Genomic DNA, 21,867 nt, shown 5'->3' on the forward strand with positions numbered 1-21,867 from the left:
GAACTACAACGATCACCATAAGTAAAAGCTTTGATGGCATAACTTTCCTGGGGGGGGGGGGTCAAGAGAGCACAGACACAGCTCATTGGACTTCCTAAACTGGGAGGGAGGGCAGCGAGAGAGTAGAAGGTTAATAGAATTTGCAAGGCCAATTACAGAAAGGGAGTTGAGAAGGCAGAAGACTCGGGAGATTCTCAGAGTCCCCCAGTGTCCAATCGGGATCAGAAGAAATAAATACTGGGGCTCGCAAAGGGCAAGTGGAAATGGTTCCTGCTTTCCACAGAGTGAAAAACTGACAGTCTCAGAGCATCAGAGAACTCGGAAATGGCAATATATTAGTTCTTGATTAAATGTACTGAAAAACTTTAAAAGGGAAATAAGAAAGAATAAAATAGTTTCCAGGGATTTAACCATGTCCCCAGTGAAACACAAAAATGTCTACAGCATTTTAAAAACATCTGACGTCCACCAAGGAGAGGTGGGACTGGCAAATATAGGACAATAAACACTCTCCTAGTATGCCCAAGGTTCAGTCCCAAGAGCCATGAGAACTAAGACAAACCGATCTGTAATACAGACAGAATACAACCTGAAAAAGAGGGAATGGTTTCCAGGTTGCTCCATACGGTGACCAGTGGCAGCCTAAGGAGAGAAAACTCTGGATAAGAAGCTGAGAACTCATCTGCTTATTGCTGGTGGAATGCAAAACGTCAGCTGCTATAGAAATCAGTATGGAGGGCTTTCAGAAAAACAAAAAATAGATCTACCACGAAACCCAACTCTCTCAGTCCTGGGTGTGCATTTGAAAAACTCCACATCAGCACAAAGATGCTTGCACACCAGAAAGGCACATCACATGTCTCCTCCCATCTGAGAATCCCAGATTTCACACAAATCTATAAAACCGTGTGTGCATATAGGACACAAAAGTAGAGGGAAACTGCCTGGGGATGAAGGGACGAATAAAGGAGAGTGTGCAGTGGGGAGAATGGAAGCTCTGGGGCAAATGAGTTCAAAGGGCATTATATACTTGCCCTTAGACAACCCAGTACTGCACATGTATGTCCCTAATTGCTCAATACTGTATATGGTATATATATATATATATATATATATATATATATATATATGTGTGTGTGTGTGTGTGTGTGTGTGTGTGTCTGTGTCTGTGTGTATGATGCCCTTATACAACCTACACACATATATGTGTGCCCCCAAATTGTGTATACACACACACACACACACACACACACACACATATGTATAGGCTCCTAAAGTCCTTCAAGAAAATTTTAACACAGTTTTAGTAAACTGAATCCATGATCATCAAATGCATTTATTCCATAAGTGAAGTATGGATTTAATATTTAAAAAAATCAATAAATTTAATCTGCCATGTTAACGGATGAATACAATACGATCTAGAAAACAATAGAGCCACAGTTGACAGAGCTCAGTATATTATAGACACAGCTTTAGGAAAGAAACTAGGGGGAGACTTTCTGAGCCCTATAAAGAGAATCTTACTAATAGCAGCAGCAGCAGCAGCAGCAGCAACAAAAACCCCTTAACACTGATAGGACTGTCGGCTGTCAGCTTCTATTCAACTTTACACTGGAGGCTCTAGCCAGACAACAAAATAGAAGAAAAATCTGTCATTTATGGAGGAAAGGAAGACTAAAACTGAAACTGTGGTCTTTTATGTAGAAACACTGATGGAATCTTCAAAGAACCTACCAGAACTAGCTAAGGTGGCTTCTCAAGGACACAGTATACTAACAAGGTCAATATACAAAAGTCTACTGTATTAAATCTCCTGCTTAGAGGGCTTCTCCATCAAGACCCACCAGACAATTAGAAAAGTAAAAACAAAATAACAAACCTATAATTCTACACAAGTTTTCTTAGAAAACAGCTTTCTAACTAATTTATGAGACCAGCATTATCTTTACACCTAAACCAAGGACAGTCTCAAAAAAGAAATGCTGTATCACAAGTTCCTCTCAACAGACATGCAAAAGAATCCACAGAGATGCTAGCAAACTGAATTCAGTAATATGTAAAAACAATTTTAAATCTTGCAAATCATATTTCCAACAAAGTATTTATATCCAAAATATACCCGGGTATGGTGGCGCATGGTTGTGATTAAGCACTTGGGAGACGGGGGCAGGGGGATTGTTGCAAGTTTCAGGCTAGTCTTTTTTTTTAATTTAGTTATTATTCTAAGTACCCTGTTGCTGTCTTCAGACACACCAGAAGAGGGCGTCAGATCCCATTACAGATGGTTTTGAGCCACCATGTGGGTGCTGGGAATTGAACTCAGGACCTCAGGAAGAGCAGTCAGTGCTCTTTACTGCTGAGCCATCTCTCCAGCCCTGAGGCTATGCTTACCAACCAAGTGAGTTCCAGGACAGCCTGGGCTACATACACAGACTGTAGCAAACAATACATATAAACAAGTTCTCCAGATGCAACAATGGAGAAGCAGTAGGTCTACTATACAGACAGTGCAGGGGGGCTGACAGCAGCCTAACGTTCTAGCAGATGCTCAGTGGCAGCAGTCATCAGGAAAAATGCAGATTCTTATACACTCTGGTGGGAACTTAAAATAATACAACAGGGGCATGAGATAGCTCAGCACATAAAAGCATTCAACACCCAAGATAGATGACCTGAGTTCAATTCCCAAGAAAGCACACAAAAAAACAGATACAGTGGTATGCATCTATAATCCCATCACTCCTTCAATGAGACCAGAATTAGCTGGAAGTCTATATACACATCTCAGCAAAAATAAGAGACCCTGTTCCCAAAACTGGTGGGAAGAGAAACTCCAGAGAACTTGTCTTACCTCTTCATGTGTATGTACGTGTGTGCATGTGCGATAGAGAGAGAGAGAGAGAGAGAGAGAGAGAGAGAGAGAGAGAGAGAGAGAGTCTGTGTGTATAAACATAATAAAAGAAATTTAAAGAAAATGTTTGAGGGTGACAGATGTATTCATTATCTTGCTCTTACTGATGGCTTCACAGGTGCATGTGTGTATCAAAATTTAACAGATCATGCATTTTAAATATGCAGAGCTCATTTTGCACTGATTATACCTCAACAAAGCTGTTGAAAAAAAAACCCGTGTATTCTCTGTTTGGATGGGCTCACACCCACCGATGGTGGCTTCTTCAGCATGTCTTACAAATTCCAGTATTTAACATTCTGCCCATGTTTAAAGCTTTAACACGACCCCTGATGATGTCACTCACTTCCATAAACCAAAATCATTTAATATCTGTAAGCAGAGCTTTGAGGGCAAAAGTCAGGACTCCAGCTGCTGTCCCAAAGCCAGGCTTGGGCCAAAGGCATCAGATCCCCTGGGGGGTGCAGTTACAGGCAGCTGTAAAACAACTACCTGATGTGGGTTCTGGGGACTGACTCAAGACCCCTAGAACAGCATCAAGTGCTCTCAATTGCTAAGCCCTCTCCAGTCTCTGGACACAGTGTTTTTTGTTTTGCATTTGTTTTAATTAATAAGTATAGTCGACACATATTGAACACCAATTTTGTGCCACATTCACCTGGGAATGTGTTGGATGTTAACTAGTTTAATCTCACAACAAGTTTATCTTTTCAGTAAGATAACCAACCCTGGTTACACAGGACAGAAGTCAAACATAAAGAAATTAATCAATTTCCCCCACAATCATCCAACTAGCAGTCGATGAGTTGTCCAATTTTGGTTGTCAGCTTGACCAGATGCAAGGAAGCCTAGACAATCAGTAAAGCCCACATCTTCTATGTGTGGCCCTAAAATTGAGTGGCGCCTCTGTATCATCCAAGAGGCTGGGGGCCAAGCAGAAGGGAAAAGGACAAGCTGGAGACGTGTACATGCGCACACTCAGGCTAGTGTAGGTTCTAGCCTGTTTTGTTTTTTGTTTTGTTTTGTTTTTTGTTTTTTGTTTTTGAGATTGTCCCCAGTGGTTCGCCAACCTTGGGATAGGGACTCGTGTCAGTGGCTCTGTAGGGGCTTCCAGGGCTCCAGTCTCTGACTGGAATGGCACCTTTGATCCTCTAGTCCAATTGAGCTGCAAGTTTCTCCTGCCCGTAACTCTACGAGCAGCTGCTCAGTCTCTGACCCTAAGGATCCTGACTGGTAGAATTGGTAATACCTAAAACCTGCCCCCAGGACTGTTATTAGTCACTGCTAAGGAACCAGGGGCCTAGTTTGGACCTAGGAACAGATAATTAGAAGTTACTTCTGTATTTCCACAGGCATAATCTCCACGCCATTTTTATTTAGGCCAAGTGCCAAGCCGCCACCTAGGGTGGTGGAAAAATTCTACCATTGGGTTGACAAAACGGTTCCGAGTGAAGGCACCTGCGGTCAAGCCTGACAAGCTGTGACTGACCCCAGAGTCCACAGGGTAAAAAGGATCCACTCTTTTACATTAAATTCAAATTTTAATAATTGGACAACTGCAATGTCTCCTTACTCCTCTGAAAGACCCCTTACCATGTACACAAATCCTAAGTTCAGCCTCACGTGTTCCCAACAGCCTTCCTTCTCCCAGTGTCTCAGCCCCCTCTTGTCTCTCCCAGGTTCTCCCAGCCTCCTTTCTCGATTTCCTCTGCACTGCCATTTTGCAGTTCTCCTTCCTAAGAAAAACTTCAAGTTACTGACTATTTAAGGAATATTAACTCATGTCCTAACTGATTTATCCTTTCTTCTTCAGGAAGATATTTTGATACATAGTAACAGATGTCAGACCCAGGGGAACTGAGGCTTTAGGAGCTATTGAAGGTTATCTGTATGCTTGTATCACTCTCCTCAGTAATGCAGTGATGCAAGCAGCTGCCCCAAGCTCCTGCTGCCTTGACTTCTTCCCCGTGAAGGACTGTGCCTTGAATTATGTGCTTCCTTAAGACAAACAAACAAACAGACAAACACCACATGGCCTGAGGCTGGTGAGCTGCTTCGGGGATTGAGAGCACTTACTGTTCTTCTACAGGACCTGAGTTCAGTTCCCAGCGCTCACATCAGATAGCTCACAAACAGTTATAACTCTAGGTCCAGAGAATCTACCAGCTCCTTGTCAACACCTGCATGTATGTGTACACAGAAACAATCACATGAATAAAATAAAACATTTTAAAGGTAGGGCTGGAGAGATCACTCAGAAGCTAAGAGCATGTGTTGCTTTTGCAGGGGGCATGGGTTATGTTCCCAGATCCCACATGGTGGCTTCCTATGTGTGGAGCACTGGAGTAAGGTGGTGCATGGGTTACCTCATTTAACACTTGTCACCTCCTAGGAGGAAGGAGCTGGGACTCCCAGGTTTTTAATGCAGTGAACTGACACTGAAGAAATGTTGAACATGACATGCCCAAAGTCACTGATCAGATATGAAACAGATTATTTTAAACCCACATCCGCAGTCAAGAGTCATGTCATACTGCTTTCTTTTTCTTCTAGACTCACTTCCTGTTTGTATAGCTAAGTTTTCTATAATGTGGTTTCCACACAACCTTTTTATAAAAGTTTTTTTACTGCTTTCTCCAGATTCCAATTGCCCCCTTTGATCCAGGAACTCTGGTTTTTGTTGTTGTTGTTGTTGTTAGTTAGTTAGTTTGTTTGTTTGTTTGTTTTGGCTTTTCAAAACAGGGTTTCTCTGTGTAACAGAGCCCTGACTGTCCTGGAACTTGCTTTGTAGACCAGGATGGCCTCAAACTCATAGAGATCCACCTGCCTCTTCTACTGGAATTAAAGGCAGATGCCCTGTCAAGAACTCTTTTTTAAATCTACACAACAAATACAGCAAATTTTCACATGTAAAGGGACAATAAAGGAATTTATAGAACATAGAAAATCTCTAAACTTAGACATCAATGACTTAGAAATGAAAATTAAATTGTAAAAATAATTTCTTGTATCACTTACATGTTCACATATGAACATATACATCAGTCACATAATCACTTGATTATATCCATCAGCTCGGGCATATTAGCTCATGTCTGTAAACTTGAAGGCTGAGGCTGGAGGATTGCCATGGGTTCCAGACCGGCCTGGACCTCAGTGAACTCTAGGTCAGCTTGAGTGAGACCTTGTCTCAAAAGAAAGAAAAAAAGGAGGGGAAGTTAAGATAAAGAACAGAGAGGGCAGAGAGAAGGAGTAAGAAGGAAAGAAGGGTGATGTAATAAGATTATATCCATCTATAAATAAATCTGTGTTTGGAAGAAAACATCCCATCTTCAACAAACCCTGGGGATTAGGTAGAGGGGTGACAGGTGCTGGGATTTCACCACTGATGTACAACTGTCTTCACCGGTTCTTCTGTGGTGACAGCCAGGTGCATTTATACTAAATGGCAGCACTTCTTTCTCCATCTGTGGCCCCGCCAGTCACCAAACAATGTTTTCATCAGAACGGAACAAGCATTTATCCGAGTAGTTCAAGTTTGCACTTGGTATTCATCCACCCACCGCAGCTTCTATTGAACTCCCTGTCAGCTACGACACCTGGGTCCTTTTCCCAAACCCAGAAAGAGCGTGGGTAAAGTAACAAAAGGTAAAACCAATTCAATTATTGTTCCTCGCTGTTGCAAACAACCTTAAAAAAATAGGAAATCCTTGACATTTCCTCAGCCTTTGCCACGTCAACCCACTTTCTCTTTTCTGTAGATGATGTTTATGATTTTTCTCAAGTTACTTCTGGGTTCACAAATCCCTTTTTCAAAGCAAGAAAGTCTAGGTGGGTGGTGTGCAGACCCGATTTTCATTGCGTTTGGAGGTTCTTTAATTTGTCTGTTTTTTTTTTCCCCTAACCTTACAAACATTCAATGTTAACAGAGACTTGTGACTGCCTCCAGATTTTTCTCTATAAATATTCAGGCATAAATATTATTTTTGTAAAATAAATGAGCTTAAACAATATTCACTATTGTGCAATTTTCTTTTTTGGATGTGACTGTGTATTGGAGGCATTCTTTCATCCTACACAGGCAATTATAGTTTGTAAAATATGCTGAATGGGTTTATCATGTGTTTTAGGACTTGGCCCACACATGATGTGGTTTAGAGAAAACCCATGAGGTAGAGTCTCGCTGGAGGAAGTGAGTCACTGGAGGGGTGGGCTTTGAAGGCTATAGCGCAGCCCCACTTCCGGTCCTGTGGTTCTGCGGCCAATACACCAGAGTACAAGCTACTGCCCCTCATGCTTTCCCCCCCTGGATGGATTGGTATTCCACGAACCCACACCGTGGAATAAATTCTTACTCCCTTGCTTCCCTTACTTTGATAAGGTCCATAATCCACTTATGATCGCAGTCCAACTCTGAGGGAAGTTAGGGCAAGAACTCTGGAGGAACACTTACTGACCTCCTCTCCAGCTCATAGTATCTACCATCAATTAGCAATGAAGAAAACGCCACGCAGGTCAACCACTAGAGGCAATCCATTAACCGAGAGGCTCTCTCTTCCCAGGTGTGTCATGCTGACAACAAGGTTAGCTATCAGAGTCTCAGATGCCTGGCTAGCTGTCTGAATCAATAGATTCTTCACAAAGAACACTGCCATTGTTTCTGCAGGTGTCCTTAGCATCTGAGCAAAGGTCTACGCCGATACTTCCAGAAACTTCCTCCACTTGCTTAGCCCATCCAAGTACTAGCCCCATATCCTGGGTCTCTGTATTCCTTGCATCCCCTAACTATGTCTAGTCTAGAATCTGTTTAGTCTACCAAAGCTGTTGAACTCCTCATCTTCATCTTCACCTATTTCCTTGGTTGACAATTTTAGCAAACTTGAATCTTTTGTCCTTGCTGGAGCCATTTAAGATGCAGCCTGGGCAGGAAAGCCAAAGAGAGGGTGCTTGCTCCTGTGGACTTGGGATAAACCACTCAAAACCAGCTGTATTCAGTACCGTTGTTACCTTGATAAACACCACGACCAAGGCAACCTAGAGCGGGCCACTTATTTGGGCTTATGGTTCCCGAGGGATAAGAGTCCACTGTGGCAGCAAGCAACAGGCACGGCAGCAGGAACAGAAGCTAAGCTCCTATCTTGAATTGAGAGCGAAAAGCTGAGAGCAAATTAGAAATGACACAAAGCTTCTAACCTCGGTCTGCCTCTGGTGACACACTTTCTGCAGTTCATCCCAGGGAAGGCACGGCAGTGTGGCTCACGGTATGGCAGCAGGAGCATGAGGCCACTTGTTCACGTCTTAGCAGGCCAGAAGGAAAGTGCACCAGAAGCATCCTGGCCGACAAACCTCAAGGCCCACCTTTATAGATCCACTTCCGTCTGCTAGGCCCCACCTACTAAACATCCCATTGTCTCCTAAAAATAAGCACCACTACCTAAGGACTAAGTGTTCAAACAGGAACCTGTGAGGGCATTTCACACCAAACCATGACCAGTCCAGCCTTAACTAGGAGAGCAAGTGGGCAAGAATGAAGGACTGGATTAGAGAGCATCTGGCCTGGTAGAGATGAGATTGATCATTGAGTACAGGCTGTTTGGGTATGCCCACATGTGTGAAACTGCATGCTCAGGGCACACTTGTCAGTGGCAGAGATTAAAAACTGTTATCACTTGTTCCAATTATAAACAGAACACACACACTACTGAGTGTGCAGGAAGGGTTGCTGCTTCTTTTTGGCAAGAGGTCTGAAATTTTACTTTTCTTTGTGAGTGGCTGTGTGTGTGTGTGTGTGTGTGTGTGCTACACGTGTGCCTAGTATCCTCAGAAGAGATTCCCTGGAACTGGAGTTATAGATGGTTGCGAGCTGCCCTACAGAGCTGAGAACTGAACCCAGGCCTTTTGCAAAAGCAGCCAGTGCTCTTGACTACTGCACCGGCTCTCCAGCTCCTTTTCTGGTTTGTTGTGGCTTGACAGAGACTCTTAGGTATACTAGACAAGCCTCAAAATCCATACGCAGCTGAGGATGACTCTGAACTCTTCGTCCTCCTGCCCCTGTCTCCTGAGTGCTGGGTTAGAGGCACGGATCACCACATCCAGTTATGAAGTGTTGGGGATTAAACCCTGACATCTTACATTCCAGACAAGCCTACTCTCTGGCTCCCCAGCCCCGAGCCCTCTGCTTTGTCTTTTTCCCTACTGTACTGGCTGGTTCTGTGTGTCAACGTGACACAGGCTGGAGTTATCACAGAGAAAGGAGCTTCCGTTGGGGAAGTGCCTCCATGAGATCCAGCTGTGGGGCATTTTCTCAATTAGTGATCAAGTGGTGAGGGCCCCTTGTGGGTGGTGCCATCCCTGGGCTGGTAGTCTTGGGTTCTATAAGAAAGCAGGCTGAGCAAGCCAGGGGAAGCAAGCCAGTAAGGAACATCCCTCCATGGCCTCTGCATCAGCTCCTGCTTCCTGACCTGCTTGAGTTCCAGTCCTGACTTCCTTTTGTGATGAACAGCAATGCAGAAGTGTAAGCTGAATAAACCCTTTCCTCCCCATTGGTCATGATGTTTGTGCAGGAATAGAAACCCTGACTAACATACCTACCTTTAAAAAAATAATTTTCAAATATATGCTTTCATTGTCCATATTTTATTTGTATATGAATATGTGGGCTCTCTCTTGAGTGATAAAATTCTTAGCAACTTTATTTCCCTTTTCCTAGAGGAATGCTCAAACACATCTTTCGAAAAGATCAGTTACACCATGTGTCCTTTCGGCATCTCTCCCTAAGAACCTGGGATTCTACGTGGAAAGAAGCCAGGTGGTAAAGGAGCTCTGGAGAACAGTAAAGGGCTATTAAAGTTTGTTAAAGTCTGGGGAGATTTAGCAACAATAAAGATCCAGATACATACGATGATTCTGGTTTGAAGCCACCTTCCAAGTCCCCCTTATAATTTAGTCCTTAAGTCACTTCAACCAAAAATATGACAAGAGCTCAGAAGCGAAAGGCTTGCTAGAATATGAAAGCAAGAGGACTCTTCTAGCAGTGGACAGGGTATAGTTCCATTTGAAATTTTACTTTATTTCTGAGGATGAAAATCATGCTTTATGTATAGCAATGTAACCTACAAATTAAATAATATAATAGGATGACTGGGTATATTTTAAAACAGAAAAAAAAAAGAGAAAAAATTTCAGGTTACAAAACCCCTCCTCCAAATAACAGATTTTTAAAAAATCACTGTTTCTAGCTGAATCAGTGTGACAAATGAATCCAGTGACTAGTCACATCTAATTTCTTTTGCACTAATGACTGATGGGATTGCAAAGAGCATCCACCTTGAATAGCCACTGCTTCAAAGGATAACACATGTTGGGCTCTTTTGGAAATTTGGAAATATTTCTAACTGCTTCAATACACAGAAAGTTGAACTGACATATCCAACGTGGGCAAGGAGGAGAAAAGGGGGGAGGAGGAGGAAGGGGAGGAGAAAGAGGAAGGGGAAGAGGAAAAGGAAGGGGAGGAGTGGAGAGAAGAAACAATGACCGAGCCAACTGCTTCCTTCAAAAGATCAGTGAATGAGAAAAACACTCAATTTCCCCAATGTCACTCAATGACCACCCTGTCTCTGTCTCTGTCTGTCTGTCTCTCTCTCTCTCCCTCTCTCTCTCTCTCTCTCTCACACACACACACACACACACACACACACAGACACACAAAACCACTTCAAACCCGTGTGTATTCTGTTCTTTCCCCATCACCTTATAATACCCTCTCACAGACACCTTTCTAAATTTTCCTTTTTTCACATTTGCAGTATTTATAAATGGCATAGGCTAGGATCCACATATGAGGGGGACATGCAGTGTTTTTCTTTCTGAGTATGGGTCATCTTGTTCAACCTTATACTTTGACCTTCACAGAAACAGCACTTTGCACTTGGGTTAACTGCCTTGGGTCCAAAGTTCTCTGACAGCCACGTGGCCTACTTTTGCCATTCACTAGCCTTTTCTGGAGTTAGAAAGCAAGATACTTTGTACATTTCCTGTCTCTGGGACAAAACAATGTAGGGAGAGATTTCTTCTAGTTCATGGTTTCAAAGTGGTAGTGGTGGTGGTGGTGATGGTGGTGGTGGTGATGGTGGTGGTGGTGGTGGTGATGGTGGTGGTGGTGAGTGGTGGTGGTGGTGAGTAGTGGTGAGTGGTAGTGGTGGTGGTGAATGGTGGTGAGTGGTAGTGAGTGGTGGTGGTGGTGGTGAGTGGTGGTGAGTGGTGGTGGTGGTGGTGGTGAGTGGTGGTGGTGGTGAGTGGTGGTGGTGAGTGGTGGTGAGTGGTGATGGTGGTGGTGGTGAGTGGTGGTGAGTGGTGGTGGTGGTGGTGGTGGTGGTGAGTGGTGGTGAGTGGTGGTGAGTGGTGGTGAGTGGTGGTGAGTGGTGGTGGTGAGTGGTGGTGAGTGGTGGTGAGTGGTGGTGAGTGGTGGTGAGTGGTGGTGAGTGGTGAGTGGTGGTGAGTGGTGAGTGGTGGTGAGTGGTGGTGAGTGGTGGTGGTGAGTGGTGGTGAGTGGTGGTGAGTGGTGCTGAGTGGTGCTGAGTGGTGGTGAGTGGTGGTGGTGGTGGTGAGTGGTGGTGGTGAGTGGTGGTGAGTGGTGATGGTGGTGGTGGTGAGTGGTGGTGGTGGTGGTGGTGAGTGGTGGTGGTGGTGGTGGTGGTGGTGAGTGGTGGTGAGTGGTGGTGAGTGGTGGTGGTGAGTGGTGGTAAGTGGTGAGTGGTGGTGAGTGGTGGTGAGTGGTGGTGAGTGGTGGTGGTGAGTGGTGGTGAGTGGTGGTGGTGGTGAGTGGTGGTGAGTGGTGGTGGTGAGTGGTGGTGGTGGTGGTGGTGAGTGGTGGTGAGTGGTGGTGAGTGGTGGTGAGTGGTGATGGTAGCAGTGGCGGTGGCGGGTGGCGGTGGTAAGATGTGGCAGCATTTACAACAATAGTGGCTCACAGGTGTGGTGGCATCAGGAATCCGAGGCTGCCAGCTCCACTTCACAGTGGGCCAGAGGATGAGAAAGACCCAGCTGTCCCTTGTGGCCAAGCTGTAAGCCCCTAGCCTCACCGACCACCTCAACAATCTACCTCCTTCAACTAGATTATCCTTCTCAATGGTCCCACAACTTCCTCAAACTGCGCCACCATCTGGGGGCCAAGTGAGTCGGTCTGTGGGGGACATTTCACATTCAGAGCACAGCAGAGCTGTAACTTTTAGGTTATATTTGAGGAATCTTGGGGATACATCCAGCTCTCACTGTTAAGATAAGGATTCTGAGGCTGTCTTAAGGGGGCTTCTTCCAGCTCTAACCAGGAATAGGAGAGGCAGGATCTGGTGGCAGAAAAGAATTGGCATTAAAGCCAGGCTGACTCAGTGCCTGGTCCTTCTGGTGGCAAGATTTCAGACAGCTTCTGGTCACACTCTGGGCTAGTGTAGAAAGTAAAAACCTCAGGCTTGAAAAATTTCTAATACTGCTTGAAGTTCTAGCAACCTGAAGGCCTTTTGTGAGGATTAATGATCATTCCCCAAGTAATTACATTTATATATTAATTCATTTAGTGTGTGTGTGTGTGTGTGAGAGAGAGAGAGAGAGAGAGAGAGAATGCATATGCGTGTGGACAACTTTCTAGGGGTTGAGTCTACTCTTCCATCATATGGGTTTCAGAGATCAGAGACAGGTTGTTTAAGTTGGCCACAAATACCTTTACTCACTGAGTCACTCACCAATCCAAACCTGATCCTTAATTCAAAAGTGTGTGTGTGTGTGTGTGTGTGCTCATTCAATGTGGCGGTCAGAGGACAATTGTGGGAGTGGACTCTCCTCCTACCATGTAGGTCCTGGGAATCAAACTCAGGTCCATCAGGTTGGCAGCAAATCGCCTTTATAGGCTGAGCCATCACCACAGCCCCCACTTGCTTTTGAGATGCACACTTTGCAAATATTTTCTCCTACTGGCCGGCTCATCTTCTCTGTGCCTTTCACAGAACAAAGGTGCTTAAATTTTAATAAGGCTCAGCTTATTTTTTTCTCCAGTTGTTTACAATTGTGGTGATCTATCTAAAAATGAATCCTCAAAGCCAATATCACCTAGATTTTCCCCTACTGTATCTTTTAGAAATTTTGTAGTTTAATATTTTACTCTTAAGTACTTGCTACATTTCATTATTGCTGACTAACATTCACCACAATGTCCCTTATTAATTGTTTCATTGGTGATTTTTTAAAGCATTTTATACTGTGTGACACTGTGAAAATCAGGCTTTCCTCTTATTTTTAGTCTGGCATGCTTTTATTTTTTTATTACTTTCCTATAGCTATTTGTTTGATAGAAAGCTACTGTAGCATCTGCACTATTGGCTGCTTACAGTGACTTTAATCATGAACATATTATGCAATTAGTAAGTGATCACTACTACATTCCTCATTTACACATGGGAGTAGCTCAGGCCGTGATCGAAACGAACTCACTTGCTGTGTATCTGACTCAAGGCAGCCAGCACAGCTGAGAATCTGTGAAGATTCATCCAGGGTCCCTGGGATGGAGCCCTCAGAGAAAGCATGGTGTTCCCGGCGAGTTTGTGCTGGTCTTAGGCTATTAATGAAGCTGCCCTCGGCCTCTTTCGGACTAACACATATGGTGACAGCTGGAGGAACTACAAATAGCCTTGGCCTGAGAATGGAAAAAATGATAAGCCATGGCCAAGGCCTTCAAAGTGACTTCTTGACAGGAATGCAAGAGGCAGACATGGGGCTGCAGAGCAGCCGGCCTCCCATAGAGCAGAGTCCTCCGGGCTGATCCAACCTCTGCCCTGGCATAGATGATCTCAGGATGCGAGCCATGGGGTGCTGAGTTCAATGTGATTATACTCTTTAAAGCAACATGTTCCTAAATCCCTGTGGTTCTACCAAATTAATCAGTGTGTGTGTGTGTGTGTGTGTGTGTGTGTGTGCGTGCAGGCACTCATGCATATTGCACCTCAGATGCCAGCCATCTTTGTTTTTCTTTATTTTTACTCTTTCTTTATTGAGGTATACTCTCTTACTGGCCTCGAGCTCACATATTAGGCTGAATTGGTAGCTAGTAAGATCTGGGACCCATCTGCCCTTTCCTCTTTAGCCCTGGGATTGTAAGCACAAGCCACCTTGTCAGGGCAGGGATTTCTGTTTTTTGTTTGCTTGCTTGCTTGTTTGCTTGCTGTGTGGGGTTTTTGTACATTATTTATTTATTTATTTATTTATTTATTTACTTACTTACTTACTTAGTTGGTGTGTTATGTGTGTAGGTCAGACAACAACTTGCAAATGTTGATTCTCTTCCAGCTTGCGGGCTCTGGGGATCAAACTCAGGTAATCAGGCTTGGTGGCAAGCACCTTTCCCTCTTGAGCTGTTTCTCCAGTCTCATCCACCTTTAGCCATGGGTTTTGTGGGCAGAACTCAGGTCCTCATGCTTGCAAGTCAAGTATGAGACCTATTGGGCCTCCCCGTCCCTAAATGAGCCACTCTGAACAGTTCATTTCCTAAGATAACCAGCCTGGCTGCCTAGAACTGGCCTTTGAGACTTCAAAAGCCCACGGTGGAGTACAGCTCCACCCACCTGTCAGCCAGCTCATGATACCTGGGTGACAGGGGTGGGGGTGGGGTGGGGGAGTGGAGTGGGGGGGGGTGGAGAGGGCATTTAGGAACTGTGAGTTTAAATCTCCACTCGTCAGCTCACTGAACACTTCTGGCATTGAATTTTTTCATTTTTAAAAGCGGGATAAGATCTGGCTTTACAGGGTGGCTGTGAGTGGTTAGCCATTGCAGATGGAACCACTGGTACCTTCTTGGTAGGAAGAAGAGCTGAGTACAATCCCAGTCCCTCTGCCTCGGGATGCGCCAGTTTCCTCATCGCTAAAGGCATCTTTATGTGTTTCTGCCATGATACCAAAGCCTGATTCCATTCTGAAATCCATCACACTAGTTGTTGGCTGTGGCAGGGATTATCCAACCTGAACACGAGACAGGATGACACGGGAAAGAGGAAGTCAACTTGCTAAGACATAGGTAGAGATCTTCCTGTGTATATCTGCATATTTGTAAGGGACCACGTGCGTGAGTGGGTGGACATGCATGGCAGTGCACACACGTGTGGAGGCCAGAGGTCAACCTCTTGTTTTTCAGGACCTGTCCAAAGTTTTGCTATTCATGTATTTTTATTAGTGTTCATGTATGGTTTGAGCGTGTGAAGATCAGAGGAAACTTTGCAAAGTTGGGGGAGAAGAGCTTTGCCCACCTGTCAGCCAGCTCGTGTTACCTGAAGGCTGGATGAAGACAGGAAAGGGGACTTAGGAACCCATGTTTGTGTGGGTTCCTGGGAATGACTTGGTTCACTGGGTTTGTACAGTAGGCCACTGGGCATCCTGCTGGTCATGTCCACACCTGGCTTTTATGTATGTGAAAACAGGAGAGCCAACCTTGAGTCTTCAAGCTCGTAGAGCAAGCATTTTGCCAATGGGATCCCACCCAAAACTGCGCACTTCTGTTAAGTTCCCAATCTGGTCCATACTCCTGTCCTGGAATCTGCCTTGAGTGCCAGTAGATTGGGGGGGTGGGTGGGATACTAATCAAAGGAGAGATGCCTTAGGGTGCTTACTCCTGTTCCTTGTGTGTGCAGCTGGTGCAGGTTCACAGATCCCTCTGTCCCAGTGACACAGGACATTCTACTGTAACAAATAACTTGAAGTCGTCCTTCCAGCCCCAGGACCAGACTCTGTAGCCAGGCTTCTCTCAAAACTCACTTAATAACCCAGGCTGTTATCTTCCTGCCTTACCCTCCTGACTGCATCCTCCCCACCTCAACACTAAAATTCTTAATCATTAAATCCTTCAAAGAAGGCAGACTATATTTCTATTTTGCACTGCCCTGACAACTAGATAGCTGGTCCTACTGGAAGTTTTAACGACTAAAACAAAACAAATAACATAAACCAAAACAATAACAACAAAAACCCAACAACAACAACAACAACAACAATAACAACCCTTAAGGAGAATGCTATTTTCCAAAGGATCCTTAAATACATCTAAGAACCTTCAAGCTACTTCTACACCCAATGAAACCAGCTTTCTTGGAAATGGTTCTTTACTTCACCAGTGCCTTAGCTTCTACTAATCCACCAGGCCAAGCCCTGGAAGAAAACAGAACAGCTTGTAACCTAGTGAGCTAGCCCCACCCCCTCCTCTCTCTGCCCCCTTAAATACCTAATGGACCCATCTTCCTTCTTCACGTCCTCTGCCAACAGTATCTGAGCAACCTTTTCTCAGGATTTCTAGCAGAGATGTCTGCATTTTAAAATAGAACACCCCCAGGAAGGAAGCCATAGTATTTATAGTTGAAGGCAGGGGTTTCACCCTCTGACTATAGAACACTGTCCGCCCAACCTCTCTCTTTCCTGGCCACAATCCTGCCCTTCAGAGTCAAGAGCCTCAGTGCTTAACCTGGAAACACACCAAGGAAAACTCTCGCAGCATGGCTGAGCTGACGTGAGCAGTCAAGATTGGAGACTCTTACCAGCAAACTGAAGACATCCTTATCTTTTTTTAGGATGGGTTTTCCTACACTGGCACACCTCTCTGGCTTGTTTTCCCTTCAGTCAGAGCTGATAATAGCACTTGGTTTTATATAGGCCCTTGGTTGTGTCGACAGCATAAGGAACTATAAAGCGAAAATCCACTTATATTGCTTCTCTCTGGTGATTGGAAAAGCACATATGGACATAGGCAACATAGTCAAGTTTGCCCAAAAATATATAAGGGACAGGAAATGCATGGGCCATCACCCAAGGTAACATTTATTACATGGAATGAGGAACAATCTGATATGATAGCCAAGAGTCACCAGGACGCATTGAACACTAGTGAATATGCTAGTGTGGGGGGATTCTGAGTCTAGCCAAGACTGCTGGAAAAATGGGGTATCAGCAGACTAGAGAGGAAAGGATGTTAGCTATCATCCACCCAGAGAAGAACTAATGATGGAGCTCTCTTTCCCCAGAGTTTACAGTTTGCATCTAGGGGGACAGTGTAACTAGAGTAGGAAGCCCCTTCCTTAGGATGCTTCACAGCCACAAGCCAGAAAGTTGCCATCATCCCTATATAAAACCACAATGTCCCTGAAGCAAACAGTGTGCCCTGGAGCTGTGCAGCCTTTATAGAAAGGCTGCTGTTCCTAAGGACTCACGGTGGAGGGAGCTTGGGCAGATCTGTCACATAGTTGCTGTCTCCTTTCAGAAAGCTGCTACAGACTATTGTCAAGAATTAACACATGTTCGGACTAGAGAGATGGCTTAGCAATTAAGAACACTTGTTACTCTTCCAGTGAACCTGGATTTAATTCTCAGTATCCACACGGTGGCTCACAGCCATCTGTATGTAACTCAACCTCTTCTGGTGTCCACTGTCAGCAAGCTTATATGTATATATGCACACACATATATACATTTGTGTGTGCAAGGGTACACACACACACACACATCACCTTGGGGATGTCACCACATGTTTCACAATCGCCTTGGCAGGATTATGGCGGGATTTAAAGATCGAAGAAGTGCTAGTCACTGCCATTTTCCTGAACTGTCAACTGAAATTCCCCGAGGAACTGATATCTGTGGGGTAGGTGGGAGTGGGTTGGGTGGAGGGGCATATTCTAGGAAGTAGGGGGTGGGAGGATGGATTGGGGGTTTTCTGGGAGGGGGGAAACTGGGAAAGGGTATAACATTTGAAATGTAAATGAAGAATATATTCAATTAAAAATGTGGAAAAAAATTAAATTGTGATTTATCACTGTCTTAGTTGAAATTTTACTGCTATGAACAGATACCAGGACCAAGGCAACTCTTATAAGGACAACAGTTAATTGGGGCTGGCTTACAGGTTCAGAGGTTCAGATCATTTTTGTTGTTGTTGTTGTTGTTGTTGTTGTTTTGGTTTTTTTTTCTTTTTTTTTTTTGTGGATTTGGTTTTTTCGAGACAGGGTTTCTCTGTATAACCTTGGCTGTCCTGGAACTCACTCTGCAGACCAGGCTGGCCTCAAACTCAGAAATCTGCCTGCCTCTGCCTCCCAAAGTGCTGGGATTACAGGCATGCACCACCACTACCCAGCGGTTCCGACCATTATCATCAAGGCAGGAACATGGCAGAGTTCAGGCAGGTATGGTATTGGAGGAGATGAGAGTTTTACATCTTGTTACAAAGGCAAACAGAAGTCTGATTTCTAGGCATCTAGAAGACTTTCTAGGATGAGGGTCTTAAAGCCCACACCCATGATGACACACTTCCTGCAACAAGGCCACACCTCTTAATAGTGCCACTCCCTGGGCCAACTATATTCAAACCATCACATTCTTTCCCTGCCCCCCCCCATAGGCATGTCCAAACATTTGAGTCTATGGGGTCCATACCCAGTCATAGCAAAATGCAAAATACATTTAGTCCAGCTTCCAAAGTCACATAGTCTATAATAGTCTCAACAATGTTAAAAGTTCAAAATTCAGTCTCTTCTGAGATGCATACAATCTCTTAACTGTAATCCACAAAGCAAGACAGGAAACCAGCTGGGCAAAGTCCATTCTCTTCATGTCCTTGTCTGATGTCAAAATTGTCTTCCGATCTCCAACTCCTTTTTCATCTTTGTAGACTGTTACAAACGTCTTTCTTCTCCTGTGCTGGTTCCACTCCCTGTTAGCAGCTTTCCTCAGCAGATAGTCCCCAGCTCTGGCATCTTGAACATCTTGGGGCCTCCAAGGCAACTTCAGTGTTACATCTTCTTGTTCCAATGTCTGGGATACCCACCCGTAATCTTCTGGGCTCCTCCAAAGGAAGGAACTCTGCTCTCTGTAGCACTCCAGGTTCTGGTTGACTCCACTCCACTGCTGCTGCTGTTCTTGGTGATCATCCTATGGTACTAGCATCTTCAATACACTGGAGTCTTCCTCTGCAATTAGGCTTCACCAATAGCCTCTCATAGGTCTCTTTGTGATCCCAAGACTCAACTTCTTTGCATGACCCCTTCAGTCCTGGGCCATCAAATGCAACTGAGACTGCAGTCTATAGAAGCCTTCTATAGCCTTTCACAGTGCCAAGCCTCAGCTGCTCTTCATGGTCCCCTCATACCTTCAAAACCAGTACCACTGGAGTGCTCTTACATGTCACCAAGTACAGCTGCAGCATGAGGTACAACTGTGTCTATCTCTGGAACACAGCTTCTCTGTGCCCTCAGAAAATACTTCCTAGTAGACTTCACATCAGTGACTCTGGTCTCTTCTTAATCACTATTAATTTCTTAGCTCCAGCTAACCAGCATCAATTGTCCCAGTAGTCTCCTTCTCCTCTTGACTATAAAGCCAGAGCCACATGGCCAAAGCTGCTGAGTCCTGCTGCTTGCTGGGGCTGGAACATGGCCCCCTTGTTCTATTACATTATCACCAGCTTTCTGTTTTCTAATTACTTAACTACCTAAGCTTGGCTGTCCTGGAACTTGCTCTGTAGACTGACTTTGAACTCAGAGATCTGTCTGCCTGTCTCCTACACACTGGGATTAAAGATGTGGTCCACTACACCTGGATTTAAGTTCTTTTGAACCTGGAACTTGCTCTGGACCAGCCAGGCCTTGAACTCAGAGATCTGCTTGCCTTTGCTCCCGGGATTAAAGGCTTGGGCTTTATGCCGAGCCTGACTTTAGCTGGGAGGGATCTCAGTTGCCCCAAGGTCACCACTCCCTTAATTCAATTTGATATTCTTTTGTTTTGTTTTGTTTTGTTTTGTTTTGTTTTGTTTCAAGACAGGATTTCTCTGTATAGCCCTGGCTGTCCTGGAACTCACTTTGTAGACCAGGCTGGCCTCAAACTCAGAAATCCCTGCCTCTGCTTCCCAAGTGCTGGGATTAAAGGTGTGCGCCACCACCGCCCGGCTCAATTGAATATTCTTGAACATATTCAGTTCCATTTCACTTCCTTGTACCCCTTTGATGCTCGAACCATGTATTTTATATTTTTTCTTTCTAAGCTTTGTGTTCTTGTTCCAAACACTCTTCATGAGACTTAACCAGAGAATAAAGTTTCTGCCGGGACTTTTTGAGACTTCTTTTGTCAATGCAATTAATATAAATCTCTTTACTTTAGTCTCATGTAGACTCTTCGGACAAGGGCAAAAAGCAGCCACATTCTTCACCAAAATACCACAAGAACAGTCTAAGCCACATACTGGAATTATTCTCCACTGAAACCTCTTAGACCAGTTCTGCACAGTTCAAATCACTCTCAGCAACAAAGTCTTCCATCTTACTACAAGGATAGCCCATTTAGCCCAACTTAATGCATTCTACTGCTGTCCAAATCCAAAGTCCCAAAATCCACATTCTTCCAAACAAAAGATTGGTCAGGCCTATTGCAGTAATACCCCAGTCCCAACTTCTGTCTTAGTTAGGGTTTTACTGCTGTGAAGGAGATACCATGACCAAGGCAACTCTTAAAATGACAACATTAATTGGGGCTGGCTTAAGGTTCACAGGTTCAGTCCATTATCATCAAGTCTGGAACATGGCAGAGTCCAGGCAAGCATGATGCAGGAGGAGCTGAGAGTTCTACATCTTGTTACAAAGGCAAACAAGTCAAGACTGACTTCTAGGCAGCTAGGATGAGGGTCTTAAAGCCCACACCGATGATAACGCACTTCCTCCAACAAGGCCACCCACTTCTATTCTAACAAGGTCACCCCTCCTAAGTAGTGCCACTCCGTGGGCCAACCATATTTAAATCATCACAATCACTGTGTGTGTGTGTGTGTGTGTGTGTGTGTGTGTGTGTGTGTGTGTATAGTGTTTATGTGGATATATACAGTTGTCTTTGAGTGCACCCACACGTATACACATGTGTATAGAGGCCAAGGTTGGCATCTATACACATACTTGGCTGCTCACTACTGCTTTTTGAAACAGGGTCTCTCCCTGAACTGGGAGCTCCCCAATTAGCTAGAACAGCTGGCCAACAGATTCCAGGAATCCATCTGTCTCCCCTCTTCCCAGAGGTAGGATTACAGACATGTACCATGACTTTTATGTGGATTTTAGAGGTTGAACTCAGGACTCTGTCCTTGCGCCTAGACACTTTACTGACGGAACCATGTTGGCAGCCCCTCCAATCTCTTTCATCTTCTTGGCCATCCCTGTTCTGATGACATGGCTGATGACGTTGGAGTTTACAGCCGGGCTCTCGCCAGCGTTTAATTATGTGCACATTATTCGCCTTTACTCTCAGCCCTTTGACTGCTTCTTGTTAACTGTGAGAAAGTTCACAGGGGCAGCACTGGGGCCTGTGGCCAAGAACTTGTGACATGTCCCAGTCTGATTTTCCCTGAGAGCATCTAGGCTCCTCTCAAAATGTCAGGGGCACAGTGAGCACAGAGGCAAAGCATCCTCTGGGACTTGGCAATCCTGAACCTCTCAGTGGCTCCTTCCTCCAACCCGCAGAGCTGCATCTCCCTCCGCCCCACCCTGCTTGAAACCCCCTGATCCCTGTTGTTAGGAAAGAGCGTAATGAAATTTAAATTTAGCATGTGAGGCTGCGGATCACCCTATCTCTGTTTCTGAGAAACAACTGTTTACTATTCTAACACTCCAGAAACCTGGCAACGGCTCATGGCTGGCAAGGGCAGGCTCCTGAGCTCTGGAGCAGCTGTGCTTGCAAGCGACCCCTGCCCCACGCCCCCCCCCCCCACACACACACCAGCGGCATATCTGAGTTAGGAGGAGCCAGACCTAGAACTTTGCAGAGCCGTGGAAAGCCGTGGAAAGCAGACAGACCCTATTTTTGATGATCCTGTGGATTATTGAGAAAGGAAATTCCTAACAGTCCATGGAGCTCTGAAGAAGCATTCTGTCGCCCTGCCTTCTCTCCTTGTCTCT

This window comes from Apodemus sylvaticus, chromosome 14, assembly GCF_947179515.1.
Source record: "Apodemus sylvaticus chromosome 14, mApoSyl1.1, whole genome shotgun sequence".
Classification (NCBI taxonomy): domain Eukaryota; kingdom Metazoa; phylum Chordata; class Mammalia; order Rodentia; family Muridae; genus Apodemus; species Apodemus sylvaticus.